Source organism: Tachypleus tridentatus, chromosome 11 (assembly GCF_004210375.1).
Source record: "Tachypleus tridentatus isolate NWPU-2018 chromosome 11, ASM421037v1, whole genome shotgun sequence".
Classification (NCBI taxonomy): domain Eukaryota; kingdom Metazoa; phylum Arthropoda; class Merostomata; order Xiphosura; family Limulidae; genus Tachypleus; species Tachypleus tridentatus.
Window position 1 is genome coordinate 9,274,885 of NC_134835.1, and position 13,783 is coordinate 9,288,667.

The following is a 13,783-nucleotide window of genomic DNA, read 5'->3' on the forward strand; positions in this document are numbered from 1 at the left end:
CTACCTTGTTAATGTTTGTTTCTAAACACCGTTCTCTTACTTACAAATGTAGATTGCATTTTTTATTGTTTATTTTTCCTGTTTCCGCTAACACTGTTATTGTTACGGACCGTGTGTTAATTAGACTTAATGCTGTCAGCCTTTATAAATGGTGACGAATCATAGAATAACGTTCTTTTTGTTTTTGAATTTCGCGAAAAGCTACACGAGGGCTATCTGCGCTAGCCGTTCATAATTTGGCTGTGTAAGACTAGAGGGAAGGCAGCTAGTCATCACCACCCACTGCCAACTCTTGGGCTACTTTTTTACCAACAAATAGTGGGATTGACTGTCACATTATAACGCCCCCATGGCTGAAAGGGCGAGCATGTTTGGTGTGACGTGTATTCGAACCCGCGACCCTCAGATCACGGGTCGAGTGCCTCAACCATCTGGCCATACCGGGCCGAATGACTTTCTAGTTTTTGTAAAACGTCCATAAGCCAGTAATCTAGTATTCAGAAATAGCTAACAAATATTAACACCAAAACGCGTTTTCGTCACCCTTGAATAAAGAAGGAATCACAGAAATATACAGAATTTTCAGTAAAACAGGAAGTAATTTTTCAAGAACTGCTTAAGAAAATGGTATTTATATTTCTGAAGACTTACGTTGAATTACACATCTTCTGCAATGTTTGTAATGCGCATATTTATATTAAGACCGAGTATGACATACATAGTGGCAGACTTCAACAATCTAATACGTATGCAAAGTATTGTCGCTACGTTCTGATGACATGCTAATTTCTCTCTATACGTCTCCTAAAACCTACTGATGGTTGTCTGGTAAACCGAACTTGTTCCATTCCATGTTAAGAGAACAAGCACTTGTAATTATAATAATAGTAACTGCCTTATTTGTACCGTTGAACGACATTTAGACAGTAACAGCCCTAATTACAAAATACTGTATATTTACTTTTCAGTTTCTTAGCATTGTTTGAAACGCTAAGCAATAGATATTTCAGTTACGTAGTTTCCCCTGGAAACAGTATTCTCAGCCAATTTGGGATATGAGCACTAATTGTACTATGGGTATTAACAGTTTCACTTATAAAGTTTGTTTGTTTGTTTGTTTTGGAATTTCGCACAAAGCTACTCAAGGGCTATCTGTGCTAGCTGTCCCTAATTTAGCAGTGTAAGATTAGAGGGAAGGCAGCTAGTCACCACCACCCACCGCCAACTCTTGGGCTACTCTTTTACCAACAAATAGTGGGATTGACCGTCACATTATAACGCCCCCACGGCTGAAAGGGCTAGCATGTTTGGCGCGACCGGGATGCGAACCCGCGACCCTCAGATTACGAGTCGCACGCTTTAAAACGCTTGGCCATGCCAGGCCCACTTATAAAGCAAAAAACATTGTTTCTACTTAAGGTTAACCTGAATATGACCTAAGAAGGTCGAAACGTTGTTCTCTGCTTTATCAGTAAAAATGTTAATACCCATACCAGCCGACCTAATGACGGACTAAGTGCACTCATTCGTGATAAATCAAGTGAAGTACTTTCTGCTAATTAGCCAATTTATCATTATTTGTACGAATATGTAAGAACTAAAAATTGAAAATGTACACTTAGGTATCTCTTTACTTGCAACATATAAAGTATTCCATGAAATTCATGTCAGCCAAGGATTAAGAGAGTTAACATATGGTACTTTTACCTCAACACTTTTACTCATAAACTAATTTGGACAACAAAAGCCTCCATCACCAGCTATAGCATTTGCAAAATACTGAGTAGGGATATATATATATAACACAGCACGAACAAGTAGACCGTAACAAAATAGGTTATATACGTGTCTAAATTTGGCTTGAAATTCAATAATAAAGAAATTTATCTACATATATACGTACATACCAGACAGACCCTAGATTTTACTATTTAATACAGTTTGGTAGTAGTGATAATAGTGCGAAAAAGATTCTTTATTCTATAATTGATTTATTATACGTTGCAAATTTGTCTGATAACAAGGCAGAAACAATTACCAATTGAAATTAGGTTATAATATTGTTTTCTAAACAGTTATTCGGGTTTATGCCATATTTAACAAAACGTTACTATTGACCGACTTTCTAAGATGAATTTTGTACGTCTACATCGCTAGATCAATTGTAATAAGATTTTCTTGAAGCGAACACAATATCTATTTCGTTTCTACACACACAAAAGTTATTCTCTTTCACGAAAAGTTACTCAAGGGATATCTGTGTTGGTATTTTCTAATTTAGAGGTGATAGAATAGAGAGAAAGCAGTTAGTAAACAGCGCTTACAACTTTGGTGGTGGAATTCGAACCCACGACACACAGATTGTTAATTGAATACCCTAAACACTAGGCCAAGTTTCTCTGTTTTGCTTTAACAAAATGCACAAACAGTTGATACAGAACCTTTATAGTTGTCTATTACATTGATGCGGAACACTTGTAGTTGTTTATTATATTAATCTAGAACACTTTTAGTTGTCTATTATATTGATATGAAACACTTATAGTTGTCTACTAGACAAAACTACAATAAAATATTGCGCTCCAGTTACGTTATTATTAATATATTTCTTATTCTGTTCATCCAAGGATTTGGTATCGGACAACATTTCAATGAAATTAGCTATATTCCTTAAGGATAACATTGTGATGAAACTGGCTACTTACTTTGAGGACGACATTGTGATGAAACTGGCTACTTACTTTGAGGACGACATTGTGATGAAACTGTTTACTTACTTTGAGGACGACATTGTGATGAAACTGTCTACTTATTTTGAGGATGACATTGTGATAAAACTGTCTATTTACTTTGATGACGACATTGTGATTAAACTGGCTACATTCTTTAAGGACATTTTGAGGATGACATTGTGATGAAACTGTCTACTTACTTTGAGGATGACATTGTGATGAAACTGGCTACTTACTTTGAGGATGACATTGTGATGAAACTGTCTACTTACTTTAAGGACGACATTGTGATGAAACTGTCTACTTATTTTGAGGATGACATTGTGATGAAACTGTCTACTTACTTTGAGGACGACATTGTGATGAAACTGGCTACTTACTTTGAGGACGACATTGTGATGAAACTGTCTATTTACTTTGATGACGACATTGTGATTAAACTGGCTACATTCTTTAAGGACAGCATTGTGATGAAACTGTCTACTTACTTTGAGGATGACATTGTGATGAAACTGGCTACTTACTTTAAGGACAACATTCTGAGAATGTTTTTTGGTCAATAAAAACCATAGATAATTACGTTGTACAATTTTTGATAATGAATTATCTATCTTTTTTTTTTTTTTAGGGTTTAGTTATTGGATTGTTATCAATCACAAAGTTATATTATGGGTTCTTTGTACCCATCGCTGGTATCGAAACCCCATTTTAGTGTTATAAACCCCCATATTTGCCGCAGAGACACCGTTGGGCTCATAAAATAAGAGAACTAGCAATATTATAAATCGACTATTTCTAAACATGAGAGTTCTTGTCAGATTCGGTTCTGGTTTTAGACAATTTTAACGTTTTCATATCGTTATTTAACAAATGTGTTCATTAAATAAGAAAATTCAAATGTTTAAATTCTTCCCCAATTTTTGTAGTTATTTGTGGTGGTATAAGATTTATTTCTTTTCAATATGGTTTGCAGTTACAACCTAAACGATGAAGATGGGTGAGTGAAAAGAAACAGTTTTACCTCTTCAAATGATATACGTAAAATGTTTTATAAAATATTACAGATGGCGTTCTTTCCTTTCTGTTTCTTCTTTTGACAAAAACGGAGTTAATTACAATTGCGGAAGATGAAAGTACGCTTTTCTTTTGTTTTGTTTTTTTGTCATACAAAGTTCTTCGTTCAATTGAGTGACAAAACACACAGTGATGAATGTTCTTTTTCACTTCCGGTACAGCAGAAAGAAAAACTTTCAATTGAGTTGTCCTCGAAGCTTCTGCGAGCTTCCAAATGAAGGTCATTAAGGTTGTCCATCACCGCCACTTTCAGGATACGTGATCTCGAGGCTTGTTCGCATAGCAACACACTTTCCATCCCTCTGGTGGCTTCATGTTCTAATTACCAGCACAATTCTTTTGAAAAGTTTGCTGGTTTCGTCGAGGATGAACAGCATTCCCTGAAAGCCCATTATTCCTAACATGTATTGATGTAAGGGCTAAGTTGTGAGAGATGGCCTCATCTCGGCTCAAACCTCAAATTTTCAGAATCAGTTCATCTACTGACATATTCAGCTGCGACATTAAAAAACTAATTGCTGCCTTAATGGAGTTCAAAAATAATCGTTATAATATCCGTTAAAAACAAAACTACCGATAGATGTTTCGTTAAAACTTACGTGTCTTGTTACATGCTTTTTAAAATCGATTATTCATACACGAAGTTTAGCTACTCATATTATAGGGTTGTATTTCTGTAAATTGTAACTAATTTATTTCACTTCGTTCTATTTATAACTAACTGTATTAACACGAACACAAATGTTTGACGCATGCAAAAAAATAACGATACAAGAACAATAACAAAACGCGTCTTATTATGAACTCCAAACAAATCATCAGGTTATAACTGTGTTCATAGTTTAACGACATTAATTTAAATAACCAAAGCTACATAACAACGAAATAGCTCCAGGATCTAGTAAGGTTACTTTCAAGTGTTCTTTAAGGTGATTAGTATAAAGTAATTTCAGTGATTATTTAATTAACAGGTACGTTTGTTTGTTTGTTGGAATTTCGCACAAAGCTACACGAGGGCTATCTGTGCTAGCCGTCCCTAATTTAGCAGTGTAAGACTAGAGGGAAGGCAGCTAGTCATCACCACCCACCGCCAACTCTTGGGCTACTCTTTTACCAACGAATAGTGGGATTGACCGTCACATTATACACCCCCACGGCTGGGAGGGCGAGCATGGATAGCGCGACGAGGGCGCGAACCCGCGACCCTCGGATTACGAGTCGCACGCCTTACGCGCTTGGCCATGCCAGGCCTAACAGGTACGTAAATTGCTCTATAACAAATAAATCTACGAAGCCTTAAGTTGTTACAGAAGAAAGTATATTTTGAATATAATTATCATAGCTTCACAACGCTTGGTTGTAAAAAAAAAAAGAAAGAAAAACTGTGATAAACAAGAAACAGTCCCACTTTATGGAGTTTCATTTAGCTGAGACAAAAAAAAAAAAAAACCAACAACTTTTATGGTAAAATTACTTTCTTTCTTGCAAAAGTACGTTTTTAAATACAATATTTCTGGATTAATACAAAATAATTATAATCGTAGACACCGAAATATATAAGTTCACTTCTTTTAGGCCTAACATTAATTAAGCCTTTATTAAGTACGGCCTATATTCGATAAAGAGAAGGGTTAACACTGTGTTAACTTGTGTACTTTTTGCTTTATTTAGGCTAATCTTTACTATACTTCAGGGTTTTCCAAAGTGTAGACCACAGATTATATCCTGTAGGGCACGAGCGGTTTGAATAGAGTTATTAGTGCAATAATGCCAAATTTGGTGTTTAGTGCTTTTACTAATGAAAATAAGAAGTTACTACAATACATAGAGTATTTTAACAATACATAGAGCATCTTAAGATATGTATGTGTTTTATATATCATCACTCAACTCACACTTCACTCATTAAAATAACCTTGCAGCTAGGGGTTCAAATACCCTCACTAAATTTGTTCGTCCTTTCAGTTGTGAGGGCGTTATAGCGTTTAAGTCAATTCCACTTTTCGTTCGTACAGAGTAATCCAACGGTTGGCATTGGGTGATGTCGACTAGTTGCTTTCTGTCTAGTGCAAATAGCCTTCGAGTAGCTTTACACGAAATTAAAAAACTAAACCAAACAAACAAACAATCCACCTATCTGTTCTGTCACTGTTGAGTTAGAGACGGCTAGTGGAGATCGCCCTCGTGTATCCTTGCGCGAGACTGAAAACAAGCAAACCACTTATTTAAAAAATAATAATAAAAAAAGAAGGTGTCGCCCAATAAACTATATTTTTGAAGGGAAAGGGTGGAGCGTTTGTGGAACGCTACCATTCACGATACTGTCAGTAAAAAAAAAACTTACAATGTTACCATGAGGTTTAATTATATTTATTAACATTGATAAGTTTTTGATATATTGTACGAAATGTCTACCAAAATGCATTTATAAACGCATGCACATATAGTACGGTGTGCGAGCATTTTCAGGACAGACAAAAACTGAGTTTTATTGTTCGCATAGGCTCGTTTTGGTGACTTGTAATATTTAACGACTTGCAATGTTGATAGAGCTGAATTAATTGCATACCTGGCTCTGTTTGCAAGAATGCTTGAGATAGCTTTAAACCGTGTTTCATCGCCAGAACACTTGTATAGCGAGAAATTTTTCATTTCTCGCTATACGAAGAATGTGCTTGGGGAATCGGGTTATATTGACTTTAGTAACAGCCTGCAGCGTTCGTTGAAGCATCCTGTTTTAAACAAGTAAACAAATACGTCGCCTGCGCATGTGAATACGAGTGAAAGTGACGCGTGGGCATAATATTTCCCGCACAAAAGATTCCTAGTTGCTCATAAAAGGGGACCAGATTCTCGCGTCTCACGTGACGGTTCAAAGGAAGGTTTTGGTTTCATATAACACATGTAACTCAGGCGGATTATAATATCCAGCTTAAGTACACCGAATATTCAAATAAACACCGCCTGTCTATCGATATATGATTCTTATGTGTATACTACAGCCAAACTCACTTTAGTGTGATACGTTGATATCGTAAGTAAATTTAAGATATGGATATATGCTATTAAGATATATATACTGTTAAGTATTATGATTTCCAACAGCCCAAAACTGAGTTAAAGAGTAATATAGATTTAGAAATTAAATAAATATTGATGTGTATCCAATTTATAATACGTGCCGACGAGATCAATACGCACATCTTTCTTTCTTAATATAAATGTATTTTTAACATACAAATAACAATACAATGTAGAATAACATTATTAGAAACAATGAGTTATATAAAAACAATATTGAGTTTATGTATCCTATAGAGGGCTGACAATGAGTGAATTAATTTCGTGTTAATAGAGAGAGGTGCAATTCACTTAACGGGAAGCTAGCTAGCTCTTCGCTGATCACATGTGTGCTTTTCACAATTGAAGTTACACAATGTCTTCGTAAAAATACTGACGTGCGATGTTAATCAGCTAAGTTAAACTGTTTGTAATCTTCAAAATATGTAAACGTTCGTGGACAAATATCTGTAATTTTCCGGTTCATAAGCATTATTCAGTTATAGCACCCAAGGCTTATAGTATACCAACTATAGCAAACCAACAATATATTGTTTGTTTTTTGTTGTTTTTTGCATTAAGCACAAAGCTACACAATAGGCTATCAGTGCTCTTCCCACCACGGGTATCGAAACCCGGTTTTTAGCGTTGTAGGTCCGCAGACATACCGCTGAGCCACTGGGGGGCGCCAACAATATATACTGTCTCTTTAGGATGTTGCGTTGGCTAAATTATATAAGCATTAGGCGAAATTTTAAATATTTCAGCTAAAACAGCAATACTGGTATTTACATACATATAAACAGAGTTGATTCTTACACTGAAGAATCTTCAAGAACTTTAGTGAATAGGTGGGAATTTCACAATATAGATTTAATGGTATAAGTTAAATATATATTTAATATAAACAAATTCTTGTTTCTTATTTTTTGCTGATAAGGATTTCTATCAAAGCTGACGACTTACCACTTTGGGAGCTTCCAGTAAAGCCTATGATTGATGTATAATATGTGATATAATATAATATATTGATGATAGTCTAGGACTGGTGTATAATATATAACATAATATATTAGTGATAGCCTAGGTTTATTTGTTTGTTATAAATTTTGCGCAAAGCTACACAAGGGCTGTCTGCGCTAGCTGTCCGTACTTTTGCAGTGTAAGACTATAGGGAGGCGCAGCTAGTCGTCACCACCCACCGCCAACCCTTTGGCTAGTCTCTTACCAACAAATAGTGAGATTGACCGTTACAGTATAAAACTCTAACAGTTGAAAGGGATAGCATGTTTGGTGTGAGGGGGATTCGAACCTACGACCCTCAGATTAGGAGTCGAGTGCCTCAGCCACCTGAGGCACTGACCAATAGCCCCTGACTGATGTAAAATATATTAGTGATAACCTAGGATTGCTGTATATTATATTGATTATATGGGGGAAACGAATCATAAGATGGGCCATTATGTAATGTTCCCTGGTTTACAGAGGTGCGTGTCGAAGTAGGACCCAAACTGTGTTGGGGGTACGCCGTCTATTCAAATTAGCCTAACTTCGTTGGCCTCACATGTTTAAGAAGAATATAAAATATTGAGTAGATGTGGATGCTTTAGTACACAACATCTAATATCTTTACCAATTTTCGCTGTCTGCACTCAGATGTTCGAAGTTAGTTGCTCATAAAAAACAATCGAAAAATAAAATGAAAAATAAGAAACAAATGCAGCAAGAAATGACAGAATGCATTACACCAACGGCGAAGACAGCAAAACCGTTCTTAAAGTTAACAATCTTGCCCTTAATCTGATGTTTTGACATAAATATGAAGATAGTAAGGTATTACTAAATCAATATTGTAAAAGTATCTTCTGTGCTACACCCTATAATATTTTAAGTAACATCCGGGTTATTTACAACGCGAGGAAGGTCTTCGAAAAGATAACATAAAAAATTGAATATTCGAATACCAAAATTCAGTTCGAATATTCGTTAAAACCATTCTTATTCGGGCTGTTCTGTCACATTTAGTTGTACGCAGCTGGCCTGATGAATTCTGGTATTAAGCAAAACTTGTCATCACCAACGAATATACAGGATATGGTGCGGCTGAAACACACTCTTGGTCACGGGAAATCATAAAGGGCTAGAAGAGAAATGTAGTGGTTAAAAATATAAGCAATGTATCACAAAATATGATATCCGCTATTATTTATATTCGCCAGGTTTGTTTAATTAAAAAAAAGACAACTTCACATCATAACTCAAACCTGTGACTTAAAATAACTGTGGTAGAGACTTACAAGAAAAGTATGCCGGACCCATTTATTAAACCTATATAAGGGTTTGTAAACGTTTGAGTCTTATTTATTTCACTACTCGATGTTAAAATGAAATGTAACGTTTATCATAACAGAATGAATTGATTAATTAAGTAAAATATAATATTGGAATTATATTTATATTATTATATTATAAATGTGACAAACATTTAATTTCCGTGTGATTTGTACTATTTATGTCTCTTCGCTTTGTGTTTGTGTTAATCATAATATATTTTTACACCTCGAGGTATCACGACACCTATAATAGTAGAAAATATTTTAGGCTTAGATCAGTGGTTCTCAACCTTTTCTGACTTGCAGCACACTACGACAATCTGAAAATTTTCGCGGCACACCTGAAAAACCTAAACGATTTTTTTAGGTACACGTTATACGGCAAGCGTTAAAAACCTTAGAACGAAAATCACGACCAGATCAAGCGATAATAATGTCATTGTGCATCATGTTTAGATACACGTAACACAGAAGAGTTAACTTAAAAAGCCTTAGAACGAAAATCACGACCAAAACAAGTGATGTCAATGTCATCTGAACATTGACAATACTATCGCTTGTTTTGGCCGTGAGGGTCGTTCTAAGGCTTTTTAACGATTTTGTCTTACAGCAGAAAAATCAAAACTTATTATTTTTACATATGTTTTCAATGTGACGCTTGTGCCTGCTTCCGAGAGCAAATCAAATTGAAGCGAGGCTCTCACATAGACAAACAAGCTCGCATTTCATCATCGACTGTAAGAAGCCTCTCTCTCTTTCTGGCTTTAATTTCAGTCAATGCTGAAAATCTAATTTCGCAAAACCACGAAGATGCAAATGAAAGCAGAACTTCAACTGCTTTTGAACTGATTGCAGGATATGAATTTTTAATGGAGATCCAAAACTCATCCAAGCTCTTTTCGGGAAACAATGACTGATAAAATTTGTCTTTCGTAAATCAATGAGCTGTTCTTCCTACTCAATTGTAAGATTTGTTGTCTCGTTGATTCTGAATGGATAGTTCACCCAGTTATATTCGTCGACAGCAAGTGACGGGAAGTAATGCTTTAGTACGAACTGTAGGTTGCTTAATATGTCCAAAATTTGAGGGACAATTTTCTTCTTTGACGGACATTGGTTAACAGAAGGAAAACAATCAAGGATTCCTTTTGAGATCTTATTCTTCCACAGTGTCACATTTTCATCGAAGGCCTTCAGTTTGGACGTTGCAGTAATAATGTTTTCAGATGGTCCTTGGAGACTTAAGTTCAGAGAATTTAATTTGTCAAACAAGTTGGAGAGAAACTGAACCTTCAGCCACCTGATCTCATCACGAAAAGAAAATTCAAAACCTGCTTCCTCAACTTCCAAAAAGAAATTACTTTAGTTTTTAGTTGGACAAGACGCTTTAACATCTTTCCTTTCGAAAGCCATAGAACTTCAGTGTGATATAGTAGCTTTTTGTTGTCTGAATCCATCGCCTCACAGAGAAGAGAGAAAAGTCGAGATTGAAGTGACCGAGACTTGCTGAAAATCACCACTTGAATAACTTGATTCGTTACAGACTGCAAATCTTTCTACTAAGATTTGGAGGCGAGCTCCTCTCTGTGAATCATGCAATGAACAATCCTAATGTTTGGATTTTGTTGGCACACCAGAGTGACGAATCTCTTCTTTTATCCTTGCATTGAAGGACAACCATCGGTGCAAACACTGACACAGTTATTCCAATGTGATTTGAAGAGCAAAATGTTTTTATTCACCAACTTGAAAATGTCTTGGCCTTTTGCTGTACTTTTTAAATCTTTGTAAAATAAGTATTCGTTTACAATTTTTCCATCTTTTATGAATCGAACAAAATCCAGAACTTGAGCTTTTCCACTAACGTCAGTGGATTCATCAACTTGAAGAGACCATATCAGAGACAATTCATCTTCAGGCGCTTCAAAGTGTTCGCAAATTTGATCTTTTAAATCCGACGACAAGTCTACATTCTGCGCAAAATTGTGTCATTGGACAGTGGAAATTGCTTAACCTTTTTGGCGGCATCCGTTCCAACCATAGTTTCAACGATGATTGCTAACGCTGGCGCAATGACTGATTCGCCCTCCGTATGCGCTTTCTTGCGTTTTGTCAACAATTGAGTAACCTTATAACTTGCAATCAATCCTTTTTCGGGCAGCTTCATGTAGTTCACAAGCTTCCTTGATTGTTCATGTTGTTGAGCCGCAATATTCGCGAAGTATTCTTTTAGTTTATCCTTCACAGCTGAAAGTTTTGTTTCCAAGTGTCTCTTCAGTTTGCTAGCGCCTGGTTCGATAAAGCTACATTACAGAGTAGGCAGAATGGTAGTTGAGAATGTTCCGATTCCAAAGCGATAAAATAGTATTCGATGTATTCGTTTTTGTACTTTCGTTTGATTCCTTGCTTTCGATTCAACACATTCTCCTTTGCAGCACCAGACTTACTTAAATATTTTTCCATGGATAAATGATAAAGCTAATTCATACACGATAAGCACGAAGTTCTACAGTTGATATAAAATTCCTACCTACAGCGTAGTAGCTGTAGCTTACCTCAGAATCAGAACGGGTTCCAGAAAGCAGTTTGATTGTTTGATGCGTCATTTATGACGTACGGAACGCTTGTGCGCAACAATTAAACTAACAGTCGAACCGTTGCAGTCCATAGTGAAATTTAAGTATGAACTTCACAGTGCTCGAGTCCAATGAAAACCATCGAATGTTTTGGAAGGTTTCAGAGTGTCTCTATAGTAGCTTTTATTAACTGATGTGTTATACTTGCTTGTAAAATCCCAAGAAAGTTGAATGTGTTTAAAAACACCGCGGCACACCTGCCAATCTCTCGCGGCACACAGGTTGAGAATCACTGGCTAAGATGATGACATAAATTTGTACATTTATGATAAAGTTTTTTTTCCTCATTCAAGTTCTCTCTAAACTCTTATTTTCTGAAAAGTATGTTACTAATTATCAAATGTATTAGACTAAATTAAATTCCCTATTTTGAGAAGAAATATCGAGAAAGTAATCGTATTGCTTAGTTTAGCTTTAAAATTGCTTGTATTACCATAAGTAAATAATAGTTATTAGAGTGTGAACATTTTGGTAATGAAATATAAACTGGACAAATGAAGTAGTTTACGTTCTGTTCTATGTTTAGACATTTCTTCTTGCTCAGAAGTTTAAAGGTTTATAACGCTAAAAATCAGGTTTCGATATACATGGTGGATACAGCCAGAAATCCCTCTCTGTAGCATTTTTAGGTTTCGATACACGTGGTAGATACAGCACAGAAATTTCTTTCTGTTGCTTTTTTTATCTACAAACAAAATAAATCGATTAAAAATCATTAAATTTTGCATTGAAAAATTTGAAAGTGGGAATTGTGATACGAATTTTGTCTGTGTGATATATTAAAACGATTAGCAATAATTAATTTTTTAATGGATATTTAATTTATTATGGTACAAGGTTACTGATTTGATAGGTTGATTTCTTTTGAAGAACTGTATTTTATTAATGGTTAAACGTTCGATCTGCTAAGTTTGGTCACTCCTCATGTTCGTGCTGTAATAATAAACGTTAGAACTGGTCAAACGTCTTTCTCCAATTTGCAGGTGGAAATATTCCTGGTCAACACACTTTTTTATATTTTTCATGTCTACAATTGAATTTAAGAGCAGTAAAACGCAATGTATGCTATTGATACTCGACAAGAATAAATATATTTGAATTCGAAGGTCTAAGGTTTAGGTCTCGATGCTGTTGAACACTTCTTTCACTTTTACCTGTGGGTGCATTATAAAATGACAGTCATTCAACTCACAAGCTGAAGAAATAACAATTGTCGTGGTTGTTGCTGACTTGTTCCCTACTGTTAAGAAAGTAATTTAAAATTAGGAATGGCTATCTTTAATTATAGCTGTTTTACGTGTGCACCAGATGTCGCTGTGTTCGAAAATATTTATATCAAACACTAATTACACGTTGTTATTATATTATTAAAATGACATTTTCTAACGTATCTTTTTTACGTTTTCATAGTACTACAAATCAAGAGAAAACACACAAATTTTATATCTTCATGATGTTAGGTTAGGAAATATTTCGCGTACCTTCAAGCACCATTTTTTCCAGACCTGTATGAGCATTAGGTATTGTGAGATTACCCGGAAGAAGGTCCGATAGTGATGGCTAAGAGTGATGTTTCATTGATCGGCTGGGCAACAAATTCCTCTATCTAACAGCAGTTCTTAATACAATGATCCTCAATGTATTATTGTCAGCCAGTATTTGTTTGATCTTCACGTCGATCAGTAAGCCTAAAATCTTTCAATAAAAGTCAGGAAGGCGGAAGTTTATTTATTTTCTTTTTTTTATTTCTTGGTGATAAAAAAAGCTTCTGATCAGATTCTCGGGGCGTGAATTGACGTCATCAGCGTGTCGCAGTTGAACAACATCATGTTAATGGATGTCCAGCGAACTGTGAAGATAGACAGGTTATGGTAATGCCTGTTTCATGTTCAGATATTTAACAACAGCAACAAAAAAGACAAGACTTCAAAAGGTGAAGAACTTACTG